Below are 18,190 nucleotides of genomic sequence, written 5' to 3' on the forward strand. Positions count from 1 at the left end.
TTGTCCCTTAAAAAGAGCACACCGTCTACTTATTTCAAAGATATACACTTCAAGAACTCACTTCAAAATATCACTATTAGACTAAGAAAGAACATATTTTAAATGATCCCTCCACTTTTTTCAGATTGTTTTTTGTGCTGGCATTTTGACTATGAATTGTGATACTACCACCTAGTCTCACAGTGTGCATTATGTCCCTATAGTAGGAGGTAAAAGTCCACGCCCACCTGGCTTATTTAACTTTTCACTAATGCTTCAGTAAGTTTCCTTACTATGCCGAAATGAAGTATTTGTTCCTGTGGAACCCTCATCGGCTACAACCTTGCCCTGCTACAGATATCTGAGAACCAACACACTGGGAGGACTGAGGACCAGGTGAAAAATGTATCTCACTGCAAAAGTGACCTTGTCATCCACAAAGTTCTGTTTTGCTATGCTCAAACTTTTAAGCACCAAAACTGAAGGAGTCGGGGTGAGCACAAACACAACAGATCAGAATTAGAGGGACCGTTGACAGTCTTGCGGAGTAGTTTGACTTCCATAATAAAAACCGTTTCAAGGTAAACCTTTAGATAAATGGAACTAGCAGGGATTACGTGATCCTGCCTCTATTGTAGGCAGCCTAAAATAATGCCTTGTTCAAAGGTTTTCTTGGTGCTTTGCTCCTTAAAACATAAAAAAGAAACACGTCACAGAGTGGGATGGGGTCAGTGAGACTGCTGACCCCACCCCACTCTGTGACGAAGTGTCACTGATTGACACTCGCCCTGGGCACATCAGGGCTTAAACCTGAAGCGCCCAGGGAGAGTGTTAATTGGTGACGCTTTCCTCGTCACCCAGGGGAGGGCCTCGAGGCACCTTTGCTGAGCCGAGGAGGTCACGCCCATAGGAGCTGTGACCTCCTCAGCCCAGCAAAGTTCAGCTCAGGCAGCCAGGAGTGTGCGCAAACCGCGCATGTCTGCTCCTGGCTGCCTGAGCTGAACATGGAGAGTGTCTGTCAGGCTGACCTTTATTCATCCTGACAGACATTCTTCATGAGGGGCAAAAGGTGGGTGTGTGTGGCCCCTTCGCCCTAAAGGACGGGCCGCCACTGGCCGGGGGCATTTTTCAGAGGATGATGGGGATGGGTGTCAGGAAGCCAAGCTTTGTTCAACATTCTGAGGAAAGGCAATGCTATATACGGTTTACCCAATACTCCTCTGCCCCTGCAAATATGCTGGAAGTACTAGCAGACCACTGGAGGGATGGACATATATAACAAAAAACAATAGATGGCTAGAATGTGAATAATGTTTTTCACTACTGGATTTTTAGGGCACCACGGCCAACTCAAGCTTCACTCTTGACATCTATGTAATGTCACTCAGATCAAAATCCCCATTATTCACAGTTCCCCATTTATAACTTGATATGTCAGTAGCATAAATACCAGATTCTAAAACTATTTAGTCACTGGTAGGAGTAGCAACTGTGGGACTGTTCCTACCTCAAAGTAAATCCCATCTGCTCTTTGAGCGCTTTTGGAGTGCCTGACAGTGTAGTGCAGGCTCTCTACTCTATGAGGAGCAGAGGGCACGGCTTTGGTGGGTGGGAGGAGGAAAGGCACAGAGTGTGTGTGGTGAGGCTGTGTGGAAGGAGGGAAGGTTTTCCCCCCCACTGTGACAGGCAGGAGATGCCAGTAATTGTTTGACTCCCCATTACTCATTTGCCCCTGTGTAGCATTTAATGACACGGCAGATGATTTCAGATGACTGACATAACACATTACAGATGGCTAAAAATTTAATAAACGGATATTTTTCACCTTGGGGTTCTGAGTGGCATCACAGATAACACAAGCTATGTATGCTCTTGTTGTTTATTAGATGTCACTCAGATCCTCTTAGTAAAATAAATCTACAATTCTATATATAAACTGAAGAACACACAGTTTATAGAATCCACAGGAATTTAACAACGTTTTAATGCATGCAGCAGTTACTGTCCAGAAAATCACTTATATCTGTGAAGTGCAGAACTGGATAACTGAAAAATAATGATTTGGATTTCTCAACATTACTTTAGAGCATCATACAATGCAGTTTAGAGGGCATCAAACGTGTAACTGTCTCATTCCTTCCTTTTGCAAGGATCTTAGACGTGTTAAATGATAAATCAATTGGATTTGGTGAAAAAGATTCCAGTATACTCAAAACAATCAGATATATAAAGAAATCATGCATTTATGAGAACATAAGTAATGAAGTTGCAAAGATTTCATTTAATAGAAGTTTAGGACTGTGTCTTGTGCATTCATTCACTTCCATACTCTGGTAGCATGCATTTTACCAAAGATTTGATGAAAAAAGCATTTAATGTCACAGCCTAGTTAAAACGGGAACAAATACACATTCAATTGGAGTAACCAGATTGAAATTATGTGAGCAAAATCAAGTGCAAATATCAATAAACTAGTTCAAAACAAATAAGTCTACAGTGGTTAACATCTGAAGATCAGGCAATCTGCAAACCTATAGGTTTGTTGGGTACTCAAAAACATTTTGAATAGCACCTCGCACCCTAAAAAGCATGCTACATCTTTTTCACGGGTGGGTAGAGATGAATACCACAAAATTTCGCTTTCGAGAAAAATAGGTTTTCAGTGTTAATGCGCAAAGTCGCTTCTTTTACTCATGATGATTTTCCGTCCCAAGGAAAATCCGCATAAATAAATTTAGTGCACGGAAATCTACGATTTAGGTAATTCCCAAGCATAGCCCTAAAGATTTTTGTGAACCCCAAGAACTAAGGAACCTCTGCAAGTCATAGGTGTATATCTGTGAGCGTAGATTTCAGACCTTCAGTTAACATTTGTGAAATGCGCCAACATAGATTTAAAATATTATTGACAACAGTGTTTTTTTCTGTAAAAGCATCCTATTGGCAGTGTTCTTTATTTAAATTTTGCTGTTTTGATTAGTGCTAACAGGGCAAGGGTGCTAGTAACCTTTGGGTTCCATAAAATCATTATCACAACTTGTATAGAGGCCATTATAACAAAAAATGTGGAATAACATATTTACAGAATACTTGCGCAATCAGTAAAAACAGCACACTGAGTTACACAAATATGCAAGGCCCGCAGAAGTTACATAACTACAAGGGAAGTCGCAGAAAAAAATCAAGATATTAAATAAGTATATACATAAACACTGGTATTTATAATGAGGTGCGGGTCAGACCATATTTATTAACAAAAAGACAAACGCAGAAGGAAGGCAGACAAGAACGGAGGGAAAAAATGGTCAGAAAGCATAAAAAAGGTTACTGAGGAAAAGCAGGCAGGATTGATTGCCGAGGTAGATTTGGCCATTTATAACAGCATTATGGGAGAATAACAGTGAAAAAGGGGGTCGAGAACAGTAGTCTTCAAAACTCTTAATGCTATTCCACCTTTGTGTAAAAAAAATTTGCGGGGCCCCAAGAATGAAAAACATACTTTTTACAATTATTCTATCCAATTGGCAGCTCTAAACATATTTATCAATTGAAGCACTACCTTATATTCATTTGGCCCCTATGAAATGAACTAATTTACATGACTGTCAACATCGTCTCCCTAAACTGTGATATTTTATTAGAAATAGGTGGGAGGGAATTTGAGGGTTATTTGGGCCCCGCTCCCGTCCCACTGGCACCTACTCCGAGTCAGGACATGAATGACAAAAGATGATTTTAATGGCCCTTAGAGAAGAGGTTTGTTACCACTCTGTTTTTCCCACTCTCCGCATGATGGTCCTCTTGGTCAGTGCCTACAGCCCCCTCTTAAGGTCACTGCAGGCCCCCGGGGTGCCTGCCTCTCCGTATGAAGACCTCTGGTGTAGATTGTAAGCCTCATTCAAATAGTATGAGTTTTATTCTGGATGTTGGGTGAGATGTACTGCTGCGAGGGACACGGCACAAAATTGTGTATCAAAAACAGCAGCAATGACACATTTTAATAGCCTTTACATAATACCTGCATAGAGACTATTTATTAGGAAAAGGGAACATATGTTTGCCAGATTATATCCGCTTTATGAATAACGTAGGTGTTTTTCCACAAATCCCGATATAATGGCTATATGAACTGGAAGCAGGGCATTTTCAACCATGCTGTACTCAACAAACAAATTTCTATGTACAGAATTCACTACAGTGTCCCTACTACACTGGCAAGTCAGAGAAACGCCAGAGGGCTTTTCTGACCATTGAAACAGATACAGACCTTGGAACCCCATTGGTGAACAATACAACTTAAATCCTCGTTCTCTTAGGAATGGCCTGCAGTGAAGCATCAGCGGCACTGCGATAGGAATGGGACACCCATTGCATATGAGATCAATGGGTCAGGAAAATGGCCAGAGCAATTTGAAATTATATATGCAAAGCTTAATCAACTCCAAAGTATTTCAGAATTTTAGAAGGCCTGCCACCTCCCTAGCATGGAAAGTACCACATTTAGCAGAAATGTACTGATTGTGGGAAAGGTGAAAAGTGCTGTTGGTCTTGATGGTTTTGAAATGAATTGCAGTGTTGAAATAGGCAGATCAATAACCCAGTGTATTAACTATTCAGCAGATGGTATTTCAGCCACAGTAAAAGGCAATTTTTTGATGCTTAACCTAACATAAGACGCTTCCTTCTTAGCCATTATTTGTTGTTGTTGCATCAGATTAAATGCAGAAAATGTATCCCACGTGCTAAAATGTTGCCAGGGAATACAGCCAGATTTCAGTGTCTGTGGTTTCCAACCCAACTGCATAAGGAACTTAGCTGACTCTGTCCATGTTGTAAAAATGACATGTCACTTTGTACAAGGTCTACTGCAGATGAAACAATGCTGTTTAAAGTGTATATGCGGTCGGACAAGGTGTTAATCCCGTTATCTACAACAGCCATAGCTTTCTGTAAGTTTTCCTGATCTACTTGCTTTAACCGGGCAGCAGCTTCTTGTTGAGAAAGTTTCCAAATGTCATTGTAAACTGCATATCAGAAGTGCTTTTTACATTGTCATCGGGGGCCTAACAGGGAATCCTGCCAGACTGTATTATTAGACAGGAGACTGAGGTGGTCTTTAACAAGATCTAGTGAAGAACTTTTTAACCATTGCTAGTATAATTTCCCTACAGTATGTTGTTATAATACCCAAATGTTCCGATGAAAAATAGCGAGGGTCTGGTCTATTCGTTCTAAAACGCCCTGTGGAGTTAACAAAATGCACATGACAACCATTTGTGTCCACTGGCCACAATAACCACCCTCCAGGATGTGAAAGTGGTGTGTTAAACGTAAAATTTTGGACCCACCCATTGAGCTGATCTTCAGTTGCATGAATGTGTTTTTGCCATTTATAAAAATTAGCAGGGACAGGGATACTGGGCACATTCAAATCCTTCATTTTTGCAAAGCCTAAACAACTTGTCTGTTGTACAGTTTCATTTAAAGATATCATTTGAACAGGTATTAGGGATGCTGTAAATAAAGCTTCCTTTCCCCTTAGTGGCCAATTTTTAGTTCCCCATACACTTTTTAAATCAATCAACTTCAACCAATATTCATAGCTTTCTATAGCCAACTGGGAAACAAAGGAATCAGAATAAATCAATTTGTATCAGTTAATAAGATATGTTGCATTTCAATTCTTGGCACTTTAAAGTAATACGACTCAGCATTTTTAACACTGTGCCCAGAAAAATATGCAAACTTTTCAGAGTATGTTTTTGAACTTCCCATTGGCAGAGTTGGACAATGTTCTCATTGTTTGTACTTAAAAATAGTCTTTGGGGTACTTGCTCGGTGAATGTAATGATGTAGATAATAATTATAACAGAACATATCTCCAAAATGTTCTTTCAATTGATAAATATCTTCACTTTCAACTACAGTGAAATATTCTAATTCAGGTAGCAAAGAATCAACTGTTTTTACACCCCAATCATCAGAAACAACTATTATTATATCATTCATTGAAAGTTTAAATACATATGGAATTTGGATAACCTCCGCCAGGCCATGTATTTCAAAAGATACTTTGTCCCAAACAATCCCAACAGGAATTGGTATAGCTGAAATGTTCACTAGGGATACATCTCTGCGGACCTTATGGGAGAAAAAATGTGGTTTTAGAACCTCATCCACCAGTTCAACTGTAGGGCATTCAGGAAGGTAATGACCATGTATGAAGAGAAAAAAAGATGATGACAAACCCAATCCAAAGAAGGAAGGCAAATACAGTTAATATGAGCCACAGATAGTTCCACGGAAGAATGAAATAGTTAATTTTTAGCCAATTTATCAGCTTATGTCCTCTTGACAGTCTTGTTGCAGAAGAGGCAGATGAGTTGGAAAGAGTCATTGACCTCTGCAAAATATCCAGAAGCAGTTTGTGCAAAACTGGAGCAGTGTTTGGAAGAGGAGAGCTAGCAGAAGTGTCCCTTGGTGGTTCATAGTAGACCATTTCATCCGTTTGAGTTGAATCTGAGTAAAGCCTCTCAAGATTATTGACATTGCTTCTCGCAGAAGAGGTTAAAGGGACTAATGAAAGATCACTTTCTGCCCTCCCCAAGTATGAAGATGTGTCAGCTTTGCTGCTCAAAACCTGTAGAGGAACAACCCAGCCTGTGGTGAGAGGGAGATGGGGCCTACCCAGGAGTCCTCTAGGTTTGTTGTGCAGGATCGGCCATATGGTGTAGCTTTTCATTGCTGATGGAGACAAAGTAATTTTCTTTAAAACTTGGCAGCAGTGGTAGAATAATAGTTCTGGTACCATGTTTACCCAGGATTGGAACCGGTGTACGATAAGAAGGACCAAACTCCTTTTTCACAGCAATCTTTTCATGCACTAGATCCCCAACCTTTGGAATCCAGCCATCAGGTGTTATTGGTGCATCCCTTATTTTCAAGGAGGCAGCACTGGCAGATGCATTGTCGCCATGGAACTGTTGTAGCCCGAACTGCCAAGCCAGATCCTCCCTGGACCGGAAACAAGTGCCCTGGGACCGGTTTCAGGGTATCACCCTTCATCAGCCAGGCTGGCTTGAATCCAGTGGCAAAGTGAGCATAGGACCCATGTCTGGGCATACACTTTCCGCTTAGGGCAACTTTAGCAACACAAAAGGGTGATACGCTGAATCCGGTCCCAGGATGCTTGTTTCCTGTCCAGGGAGGACCTGGCCTGGCAGTTTGGGCTGTACTGTTCCCATGGGGAACAGGGATAAGACCGATTTGCATATGGCTGGGTCTAAACTGGGGTGATGTGGCGGGTAAAATAACGATGGATTAAACCCAGATCTGTGACTGGGGGTGAGTGTTTAAAATATTTCAACACCACGTCCACCATTTTATTTTGAGATGTATTTGTATGCACCATCATGTGTCAGGGGACCACAATGGTCTAGGTACAGTCATTGTAGTGGTTTGTTGGAAATTAGGAGGGGTGTCTGCATTGGGCATTTGATGGTGGACCCTTTTATTTAGTGACAGATGTCACAGCAAAGGTCTGTTTGTATAGACCTAGCCACCAATAACTTGCTTGTACCAATGAAATAGTAGCCGCCACACCAGCACGGGCAAACGCAACTCCCTCATGTGCTGCTTTAATCAACTCAGGTCTTTGATCTTTGTTGGGGATCACACGCTTTCCCATCCCTGGTATTGTTACTAGGGCAGTATTGAGGCTAGATATGCAGTAAGAATATTTGGCAGGATATACCTTTGGCATGGACTTGCCTTCAGCCGAAGCCTTCACAGCAGCCAGTGTTTGAAGATCCAATCTCATCTGTGAACGAGTTATTGAAGCAACAGAAGCTGTAGCTACTGCTGACTTGGCTGCTTCATCAGCCAAGGTATTGCTGGTAATGTGTATTGCAACAAGTTGATGTCCCAATGTATGAACTACATGGACATTGGGTAGCATTTTTTTTAGATCAGCTACTTTCCCTCACAGTAGTTTGTGTTTGATGGTGTTGCGTTTTGAATCTCTGAACCCATTCTGGCGCCAGTAATGTAGGTATTTACTGAAGGACTGGACACAGTAATGCGAATCACAGACAATTAATGTTAAAAGTCCTGGATCCGTGTGCTACAGTGCCATCAATAGAGCCTTGAGCTCTGCTAGTTGTGCAGTGTAGTCCCCTAAGATCTGCGTGTAAGTGTGTTGTGGATGGAATTCACCATCCTTCATGCAGCCACTCACAAATGCACAGGCGACGGAGTGTTGATGTTTAGTGCCTGCTGCAGGTTGGGCTGAGCCATCAGTGTACATAATTGTTTGATATTGTTCACTAGGTAATGTGCTTGCTAGAACTGGGTATTCCAGTTTATATTATAGAAATCCTTGAGTTAGTAATTTTGGGTCAAAAACCTAATCAACATCAGTGGCCGTTAAAGACGTTGTCCATTGAATCCAACGTGGATGTAGTGCCTTAGCATTGGGAACGCTGGTTTTAGTGACAGCCTCGAAGGCTGGGATCGGAGATACAACAATAATGTGTTTCCCCTGGGCCAGAGGTCTCTCTTTAATGACAGCCATCTGTAAAGCAGTCGGAATTTTTTCTGTGGGATCAAAGCGTTTTTTCAGCTGTGGAATACAAATGTGATTTGTATGCAATAGGGATAGTATCACCCTCCAATACCACACCATAGGTGAAACCAATGGCACCAGCAAATACTATGATGACAAAATGTGTTTTGTTGTCTCGTGTGTAAGTGTTTAGCTGCAAGCATGTCTTGTTGTAATACTCTGAGAGTGCGTGTGTGTTCGACTGTCCAAAATTTACTTGAAAAGCCAGGACGTATTAAGTCATATAATGGTTTAATGTGTTGTGCATAATCTGGAATGTAGGTTCTGCCAAAGTTTAAAAAGCCCAACAATGACTGGAGCTTTTTGATGGTGTCTGTTGCAGTTGTGCCCATTTTTCAAAAAATTGGGGCATTAGCCTCTTGCCTTCATCTGATAGTTCCTATCCAAAAATAGGACACTAAGGAAGACTATTTTTTGTTTTCTTGAAATTACATTTGTAGCCTAATTCGACAAACCCCACAACAATGTGGCTTACCAGTCTTATTTGTTTAACAAGATCATCGTCTGTAAGGTAGATGTCATCTACATAGGACAATGCCTCAGGGTCGATGTTGTGTAAAATTGGAGTAACACGAGCTGATAACAACCCTGGACTGTTTTTATATCCTTGAGGGAGTCGACAAAATGTTTTTTGTAAGGCTAAGGCACTAAAATTGTTAAATCCCTACTTTCAGACGCTATATTTTGCCAGAAAAAAACATGGAAAATGTTCAAGGTTGTATTGTATTTGTTGCGCACAATATTGTTAACAATTGCAGTGCTGTGTGCATTTTGAATGGCAATATGCATGTGTGACTATTTAAAGACTATTCTATATGAATGGTCCGGTTTAGATACGGAGGAACAACGGGTTGTTCATTGGTGGGACATAGGGTTCAATTAAGCCCTGATACTCTAGCTGTGTGATAATGTTCTTCAAGGGTGCTCTAGCTTCATGCTTTATTGGATATTGTGATTGAGGTTGTGATCTAATTCGTATTATATGGTAGGGAAATTTTTTATCCCACCCTACATGGTTGCAATATAATGTGGATGTCTGCTCCAATGCCCAATCAATCGCGCAAACCTCCCTGAGCTCTCTTGGAACAAGGGGCGAGAAAGAGGTCATTAGTTGCTTTCACCTTCAGATGTTCTTGAAGATTCCAGCGAACTATTGCGACCTCTGCTGCACTGTCTTGCAGGGCCAGTGCCCACTTCCTGTTCTTCACTAAAGCTCTCATCCTGAGTGGCATTTCGTAAAGAAACCGCTGCCATGTTTTTCTTTTTGAATTGAGGTTTTGTTGGGGAAGTTTAACTTTTCTTAAGAAATGTATATGTGGCCAATAAAGGCCAGGTAGGACCATCACTGCTCAGATGACCTAACGTGTAGTATTGTGTGGGGTAGGGAGCCATCAAACCAGTTAATATGGTCTTCATAAGATAGAGGTATCTCTGAGTATGCGTAAGCTATGTATTGTGCACGTATATTAGCAGGTGTGTGATTAAATGTATTAGGGTTCCCATTGACTGCTGGAAAGTTGACCCAAGATAAGAATGTTTCTGTTCTATAGACTGGATGAGCCTTCTACTACAAATGTTACATGACCCCCCTGGGCTGTAAGGCCATTAGCTAGCAAATCAGCAGTGTGGGGAGGTCGCATGTTCACTGTAATTACCACCTGTTGTGGGTTAGCCATGGTAGATATACCTGTTCAGAGATAAGGAGACCAAAGGACAGCTATCTGATGCTGTAGGTTGTTCAAGCTTGAACAACCTACAGCATCAGATAGCTACCTAGCAGAGGAGGAAATCCTCAATACCACGGATGTCTCTGCATATAGTATTGAGGTGCCATTAGCATGTAGTGAGACAGAGATACTCAGGAGGATCTCAAAATCAGTGCTTGACCAAACGTTGGGGGCACCATGGCGCGTTGGTTCTCATTGTACTAATGAGGCTGCTGGATTTGGACGGCAGCATCACTTGAATTGTGGGGAACCGAGTCCAATACCACACCATGTGTCAACTTTCTGCCTAATCCGGTTCCAGCCAGCTAGCAGCGCTTCATCTCCACCCAAGAGCAGAAATGATTTGTGGCAACCAGGTGCATGACATGATGACTTCTCAGGGGAATCGTGGTGGATCATATCTCATCCTTTTCTCTCAGTTACATTAGTCTCACACATGAAAAGACAAACAGAGGCAGGAAACGGTTCAATAATATTTATTGAATCAGCTGCATCTTAGAAAAAATAGCATGAAATGCAATGATTAGAATGATGAAACACACTAGAAGCAAAATGGTGACAAGGAGAGTGGAACTCAGGAAAAGTCCCACCACACTGTCACTTATGCACAATATATGCAATTCCTACCTAAGCTATGTTAGAGCACAGCGGGATAAGCACTAATCCGCCCTTCAGGATTCCCCCATGGGAAGACATCATCCCCATACCTGAATATGACAGAGGTGAAGATGCCTGTTATCTATAGAGGCACCATCCCCATGCGTCCCAGAGGACCAGTGGTCTCAGCGAGCAGCTGTAACTAAGTCAGACAGCATGCAGTTGTGGTCATCTGGCTTGAAGCTCCCTCTAACATGCATGGGACAGGGATGTTTTTTCTAAAATAAAACAACTGATGTTCTGAGAAAATGTCCCCAACTAAAAATACGTGTGTTTCTGTGAATGTTAGAGATGCAATGTACCACTTGTGCTGACAATCCCATCTGGCTACAGCCTTAAGGAAAGCACAGAGTGAAAAAAATATTGTGCTAAGAAATTAAATGCTTTCCTAGGCAAAAGGACAACTAGATAGAGAAAGTAAAACACCACCACAAATGTGGCCGATTCTAAAATAATAATATGAAGCAGAATAAAATGTCACTAGGCTAAAGGGCACAAGCAGCAGTTCTAGTTGCGAAAATAATGTGCCCAGAGACATCACTAAAATTGCTCTACAACAGAGGTAGTGACCAAACCACAACATTGTGGGGACATCCAAACCCTAACGAACAAGGCTGAATGCAAATCAATCTTTAAATGTGAAAGCCTTACTAATAGTCCGAACTCCATGGGAAAATGCTACCTACATTTGCACCATGGCCACTTGCTATAATCTTTACTTCATTTTTTGATCTATGCTTGGGTCAGCCATCTTGGATATAAGAGATGAGCTGCCCGCACGCTCTTCCTAGCTATTGTTCTTCACCATGGTTCCACTGGCAGGCTCTGCGGTCACTGCCTACTTGTTGCAGCCTTACTTTGGCTTCCCTCTGAGCAAAGAGAACAGGTTTCGTACTTTCCATAACGCCTTATCTGGTAGAGAATATCTAGCTGCAGGTTCCTTATTTTAGAATTATCAACCAGGCATCAGACTGGCCCTAAAAATGTTTTCAAGCAGCACCCCTGCGTGCCTGTAGGTGGCATTGTTCGGATCTGTGTGGTTTTTAAAGAAAAGGGGAGAGAGGGCCCCACAAGCTATCACCCCCTAGGGGATAGGGCACCATAACACAGTGAATAACGAAATAAACAATCTTAATAAAGGAAATATCTAAGTTTCTATGTTTTGTCTCCCATTTCATGTGGTGTTTATTGCTGGTTTTTAATATTCATTTTAGTATTTGTATTTTTATGAGGTATATTTTTTTTATGTACTCTAGATGGGATTAATTAGCAATAAATATTTTTCTAGATATTTCCTTTATTAAAATTGATCATTAATGGATGTGCTTGATAGTGCAGTGGATTGAGTGATGGATAGGTTTGTACTCCCTCCAGGGGTTGTTCATTTCCTTTTTCACGGATCTGTGTGGTGCCATCGGCATTGTCAGCGCCGGAAGTTATTTGAGAGGTACCTATATAGGCACCACCTCAGCGCAGGGTTATGTCAGTTACCTTGGCAACTTTCCACCCCTGGAGTGGGAACCCACAATGAGCACTGACCACTGGTATGACAAACTAAGGCCCTTGAAATGGTGTTTCCTACACCACAATAATTTTGAATCTGTGGCTATCAGAGTCTCTACCAGATAAGGTGTTATCAAAGGTAAATAACTGGCTCATCTGATAGAGACTTCTAGAAGCAGACTTCTTACCGTAGAATAGATACCAAAGAAAACTGCTTCCGGGAGGTGGGACTGCGAAACCAAATATATTAGAAAGTCCTGCAGGATTGAACAGTCGAAGTGCCCGCCACAACAGACCTGATTGTACAGGCAGTAGTGCTTCGTGAACATGTGCAGTGAGGCCCGCATTGCTGCCTGACAGATGTCCAATACAAGGTCACACACTAACGCAGTGGTCGCAGCCTTGGCTCTGGTGGAGAAAATGTGCAAGCCCTCAGGGGCTGCTTCGTAGCCACTGCATAGTAAATATTAATGCAAAGGAGAATCCAATGTGCAAGGTTCTCTTCTCTACTGTCCTTCCTTTTTTTGCTCCCACATAGCCCACAAAGAGATGATCGCTCACCTGGAATTTTCGACTGCGGTCAAGGTAGAACAACAACTCTCCTTGTAGGTCCAGATGGTGGAGTCTCTCCTCCTCTTCAGAGGGATGAGGTGGAGCAAAAAAAAGTAGGCTGGGTGATGTTCTGGCTTACATGGAATGCAGTCACAGCCTTCGTAAGGAAGAAGACAGGTGTCTGGTGAATTAGCTTGTCCGCACGAAAAGTGATGTAAGGAGTGTGCGCCGAGAGTGCCTGTAATTTGTTGGCCACTAAGAAGGCAGTTTGTAAAATCAAGAGCGTAAGAGAGCTTCAAATGGTGTACACGTGTGAAAAGTGAAAAACAAATTGAGGTCCCATTGATGCATTATGAATGGTGTAGGGTGAAACATATGTTGTAGGTTTTTAAGGAGCCTAACTACGATCAGTGACTTAAAGAGACAGAAGGTTGGTCCGGCAACCGCAAAAATGCAGAGATGGAAGAAAGGTAACCCTTAACTGTGCCCAAAGCAGAACCAAGGATAATCCAAATAGACTTTGAGAGATGGAGGCAATAATGATGTCAAAGGTGTGGGAAACACACCATGACACAAACTTGTCTCAATGGCAGAAGTATCTCGACTTGGTGGAGGGATGCCTGGCTGGCAGAATAATGTTACAGACTTCAGGAGACAGGTCAAAAGCTGTCAACTGCTGTCACTCAGTCACCACGCTTGACGGTGGAGAGTGTGCAAGTTGTGGGGCAGAACCTCCCCCCCACCACCTTTTACTGAAACAGGATATCCCCTTGAACAAGCAGCCTGACTTGAGGACCAACAGTCATGCTCAACAGCTAGAATACCAGACTTTCCGTGCCCAATCCGGAGCCACAAGAATGGCTTGGGCTTGGTCGTTCCTGATCTTCTTGAGAACTCTGAGCAGAAGTGGTATTGGCGAATCTCACCAGCACTAAGTCCAGTTTCTATAGCAGTAAATATGTAACATCGCAAAGTGTGGGCCTCTCTTCTTTTTTCATTAACTGAATGTTTTCATTAATTGGATACTTATTTGCACTGTTGTTACAATTCAGTGGTTTATCACATTGAATAATTGTTCCTGTGCGTGATTTATGTGACAGCAGAGTCACTCGGTTTGCCTCACTGAAGGTCGAAGTCTTTCACAAACAAAAGAAAAAATAATTTTGTTGGTGATGTAATCCATGCAGTGCTAAAAAAATCTGTGGTTATCATTTGGGGCGGCAAACGATATTCCGATAAGAGATAAGAGCCATATATAGTTTTATTCCCATAAATAACCGCCTTTCTGATATTAGTCCAAAGACATTTCCTCATGGCAAACCTCTTTATAAAACAAAATAGACCAACTTATTAAAGAGTATGACAAATAGCTATTTTGACATACACTGTAAACTAAAATGTCCCTTTTCTCATATTACATCCACTCTACACACAATGGTCACCACTAGGTCATTGGTATGCAATCCACATACCAACTCTGCCTCTAGCAGCATTTGTATCTACTATAGCCTTAGAACCCGCCGTAGCGGGCTCTACCGGCTATTAAAGGCCCGCTCCCGAGTTAAATGCCCGAGCCGAAGGCGAGGGCATTTAACAAGGGAAAGGGCCTTTAATAGCCGGTAGAGCCCGCTACGGCGGGTTCTAAGGCTATTAGAACATTCTGCCACTCAGGGCAGAATGTTCTCTTTAAAAAAACGAATTGCTCACGGAGCCCGAGGGGATTAGAATCCCCTCGGGCTCCGTGAGGCTTTGTTCACAGCTGCTGCTGTGAACAAAGCCCATTGGAATGTTGGTGCTGCGGGCTTTTACCGGCCAGTAAAAGCCCGCAGCACTCCATTGTTTTCAATGGAGCTGCCAACTTCCAATGTTCTAATCAAATTTACAGACTTTCTTCTGCACTGGCTGTCCACACTAATCAGAAAAGACTGATGAGATCCCTTACAATAGAAAAAAACAACATCCAGGGCATCTAACCACCACGAAAGGCCATCATAAATTACACTCGTACAGTAAATCAAATAGGCAAAAGTGTAAGGACAAACACACATTTATTTCCGCCCCTCCTAGGGTAGGAGGTGTTCGAAAGACAAGAAAAGGATTATATTGCATTCTTATCCTTGCCAAGTAAGCCATACAACCAATAGGCAAAATAAAAGAATATTTAAATTAAATATGTCTGATCTGCATGCCTCTTGCAGTCCCTTGGAAACAAATCTGCTACATTTGATCTACAACCCCCAAACTCCTCCCTTCTATGGCGTATACAAGGCATCTTCATGCTAAACTCACGGAATTAAAAAACACACCGGCATCAGTGATTTTATGTTCATTTCACGTTTATGAAGTGCAAGTACTGGTCAAGTTGGGTGAGCTCGACGCCAATTTGACCTGCATAAGAATTCAAGGTAGCCCCATGTCTACAAAGAACACGGCCACGCTTCAGACTGAGACAAACAGGTAGCCTAGAGAGAGAAGTTGCATGATTCCAGTGCTTAGCTCGCGAGTAGCATCAGTCACCTAGTTGGAACAATGGATTGCAGGCAAAGTTAAAAATGCATTAGTAATATGTGCTAAAACCCAGAAGAAAAAAAAAGATTTTGATTTGAGGAAGCCAGTTCTAGAAATAGGAGTGAGCTGAAACAACAGACAGAAAGACCTGAAAAGACCACTTTTGGCAATGGTAAGCCAAATGGGATGGTGGGAGATCTGAGCACGGCATTCAGTACCAAAACTAACAAACGCTGTTTAGGATATACTGGAGCTGATTTAAATGGACGTTTGGCAGGCCCAGGCATAGATTTGCCACAACGCGTCCCATGCCTGCACTAGAAGATGACATCAGATCCCCAACTACTGTTTTCTGACAGAAAGAAGAGTTATTAGGAGGCGAAATCAAGTGACATGCAGTTCATTAAGTGATAACATAATCGTCATCAATATTCGCATCATAACCATAAGAGGTATTCAAATAAAACACAATAAAATGCTAATTCATGACATATGAGAGATTATGAGAAGTTAAATCAACTCCAACACAAGATTTCTCTACCATTCCCACAGCGCAAATTACATATAGTGAAAAGAAACTGTTCTAATGAATTCTACAAGATTTGTATTTGTGAATATTATTTCTCCTTATAAACTACACGAGTATAAGTTAATGCATTTATAAAAAGAGTTACATAGATTTGTTTGTAGTTTTTTGTAGTGCAACACATGCCAAGACTTAATCTATCTTGAAGGCGACGACTATATAAATAAAATAGACGCCAAAAACAGATCAAGCATTCCAGGTGAACACACAACATAGGAAGTTATCCCTGATTAAAATGACATTTCTTTAGCTCTTTTTAAAGCCATTGAAAGTAATTACAGAACAATGCAAACCAGACATCTAATTCCCCAACAAGTATCTTAGTATGGCGCCACCTAGGAACAAAACTTTTGAGGTCTGTTACAGAATGCAAGCATCACTGCTTTAAGTGAACCTGGGCCAATTCAGGCCTGGTAAGATCTTTGAAATATGGTCTGGGGTTTTCAGACGAACACTATGCTACCAGTACTATTTTTAACAGACTGCAACTACATTACGATAAACCAATGTCTCGGCTACACTGCCTGAGAGTAGTTAAGCCCGGAAGAGACAAAGGCTTGAAGAATTGCAGCCCTATGTCAAATAATAAATATACAGCACATTTTGGACTAATTTTACAAGTTATGTGTTTCCCAGACTCAAGAGGTAGGGGGCAAAAACTTACATTTCATCCGAAGAATTTAAATTATTGGACCTATACTGCAGTTTTGCACCCTTAAATCATGAGGTCTATAGCTTATTTTTGTTCCCCTTTCTCTCACCCTGCTCATCCCACCTTTCCAGGCCACACCCTGACCCTCATACCCTTCTGCCCATTTTGGGCCGCCGCCAGGCTATCGGCCTGTGACCATATAAAAATTGGGGGTGGGTGGTAAACTCAGCTTGCGGAGGTTGCAGAGTTTTTACCACTCCGCTTAGAGAGCGGAGCTACAAAAGATTCTGCATTGCAGAGTTTTTTTCCTCATTTGGGCTTGCCAACCTTAGGTTGGTGAGTACAAGTGAGGAAAATCTTAATCAGACCACCTGGCATCGAGATTTATCAATGTGGGTGGTTGCGGATGGTCACTACCGCTCACGTTGACAAATCTCCCGTTCGCACGGAGGAAGGTGCCACATGAGTAGACAATCTACTTGAGTGTCAAAAAAGAAGCAGTGCCCCCTTGTGCTGTGCATGGTGCCGTTCACACTGGTTTTTCAGTGCGGGACAAACACCTGGCGCTAAAAATCAGGGCGAACGGCGTGACCTAACGCACTCTGCCGTTTGGGGAACTCCGCGTAGCACGGCAGAGTTTTTTTGGTCACCTTGCTGTCTGGGAACTCCACCCAGACCTAATTAAAATCGTTTTTCCTATTTCAAGATGGCCACACGTGTGCATGTGCACACATGCACAGTGGGGAACATATGACTGGTTTTGTTTTATTTTAACAAATCCATTTCACGGATGGCCTAAACGGATGCAGAGGCATTCATGATGGCCATCTATAAAAAGGACTTATTAAAAGAAAAAAAATGCTTTCATAGATGGCTGCCACGGTTGCATGCACAGCCACAGTAGATACATTTGAGCGGTATTTGTTAAAACATCACACATGAATTCAAAGATGGCTGTAGTAGATGCAAGCACATATGCATAGCTACCTTACCTTTGAACACATTTTTAATGTTTTAACAAGTGTTGTTTAAAGATATACACAAGCAGCTGCAGCATTCTGTTTTTTTGGTGATCCTGACACCATTTTTGCAAGAAAGGGAGAGTTTTGCAGCCCTATATCAGTCATCAAAAATGCTCAGAAAGCACAGGTTTCTGACCAAGTGAAAAAAGCTACTTACTAATGGCACTGTAAGTAGGAACTGAAATAAAATTTAATTTTATATGACACGAGCCTTTAGGCATATCTTATTTTTCTGGCTGTTTAACCTAAGCTTCAAACATCCAATAATATTGGCTGTATGCACCTCTCAACTGAGAGGATGATCTGAATGTGGGAATAGGTTATACATACTATTTTGATTCATGTTTAGCAAGTTCTAGCACAGACTTCAAGGAGGAGAAA

At 41.9% G+C, this 18,190-nt stretch overlaps 1 protein-coding gene across 2 annotated transcripts in view; it reads right to left on the bottom strand.

The window, feature by feature from the left end:
• DYM (dymeclin) overlaps window positions 1-18,190 on the bottom strand; it is a 917,326-nt gene that overhangs the window by 445,253 nt on the left and 453,883 nt on the right. The window lies entirely within an intron of this gene.

Source organism: Pleurodeles waltl, chromosome 1_1 (assembly GCF_031143425.1).
Source record: "Pleurodeles waltl isolate 20211129_DDA chromosome 1_1, aPleWal1.hap1.20221129, whole genome shotgun sequence".
NCBI classification, from domain to species: Eukaryota; Metazoa; Chordata; class Amphibia; order Caudata; family Salamandridae; genus Pleurodeles; species Pleurodeles waltl.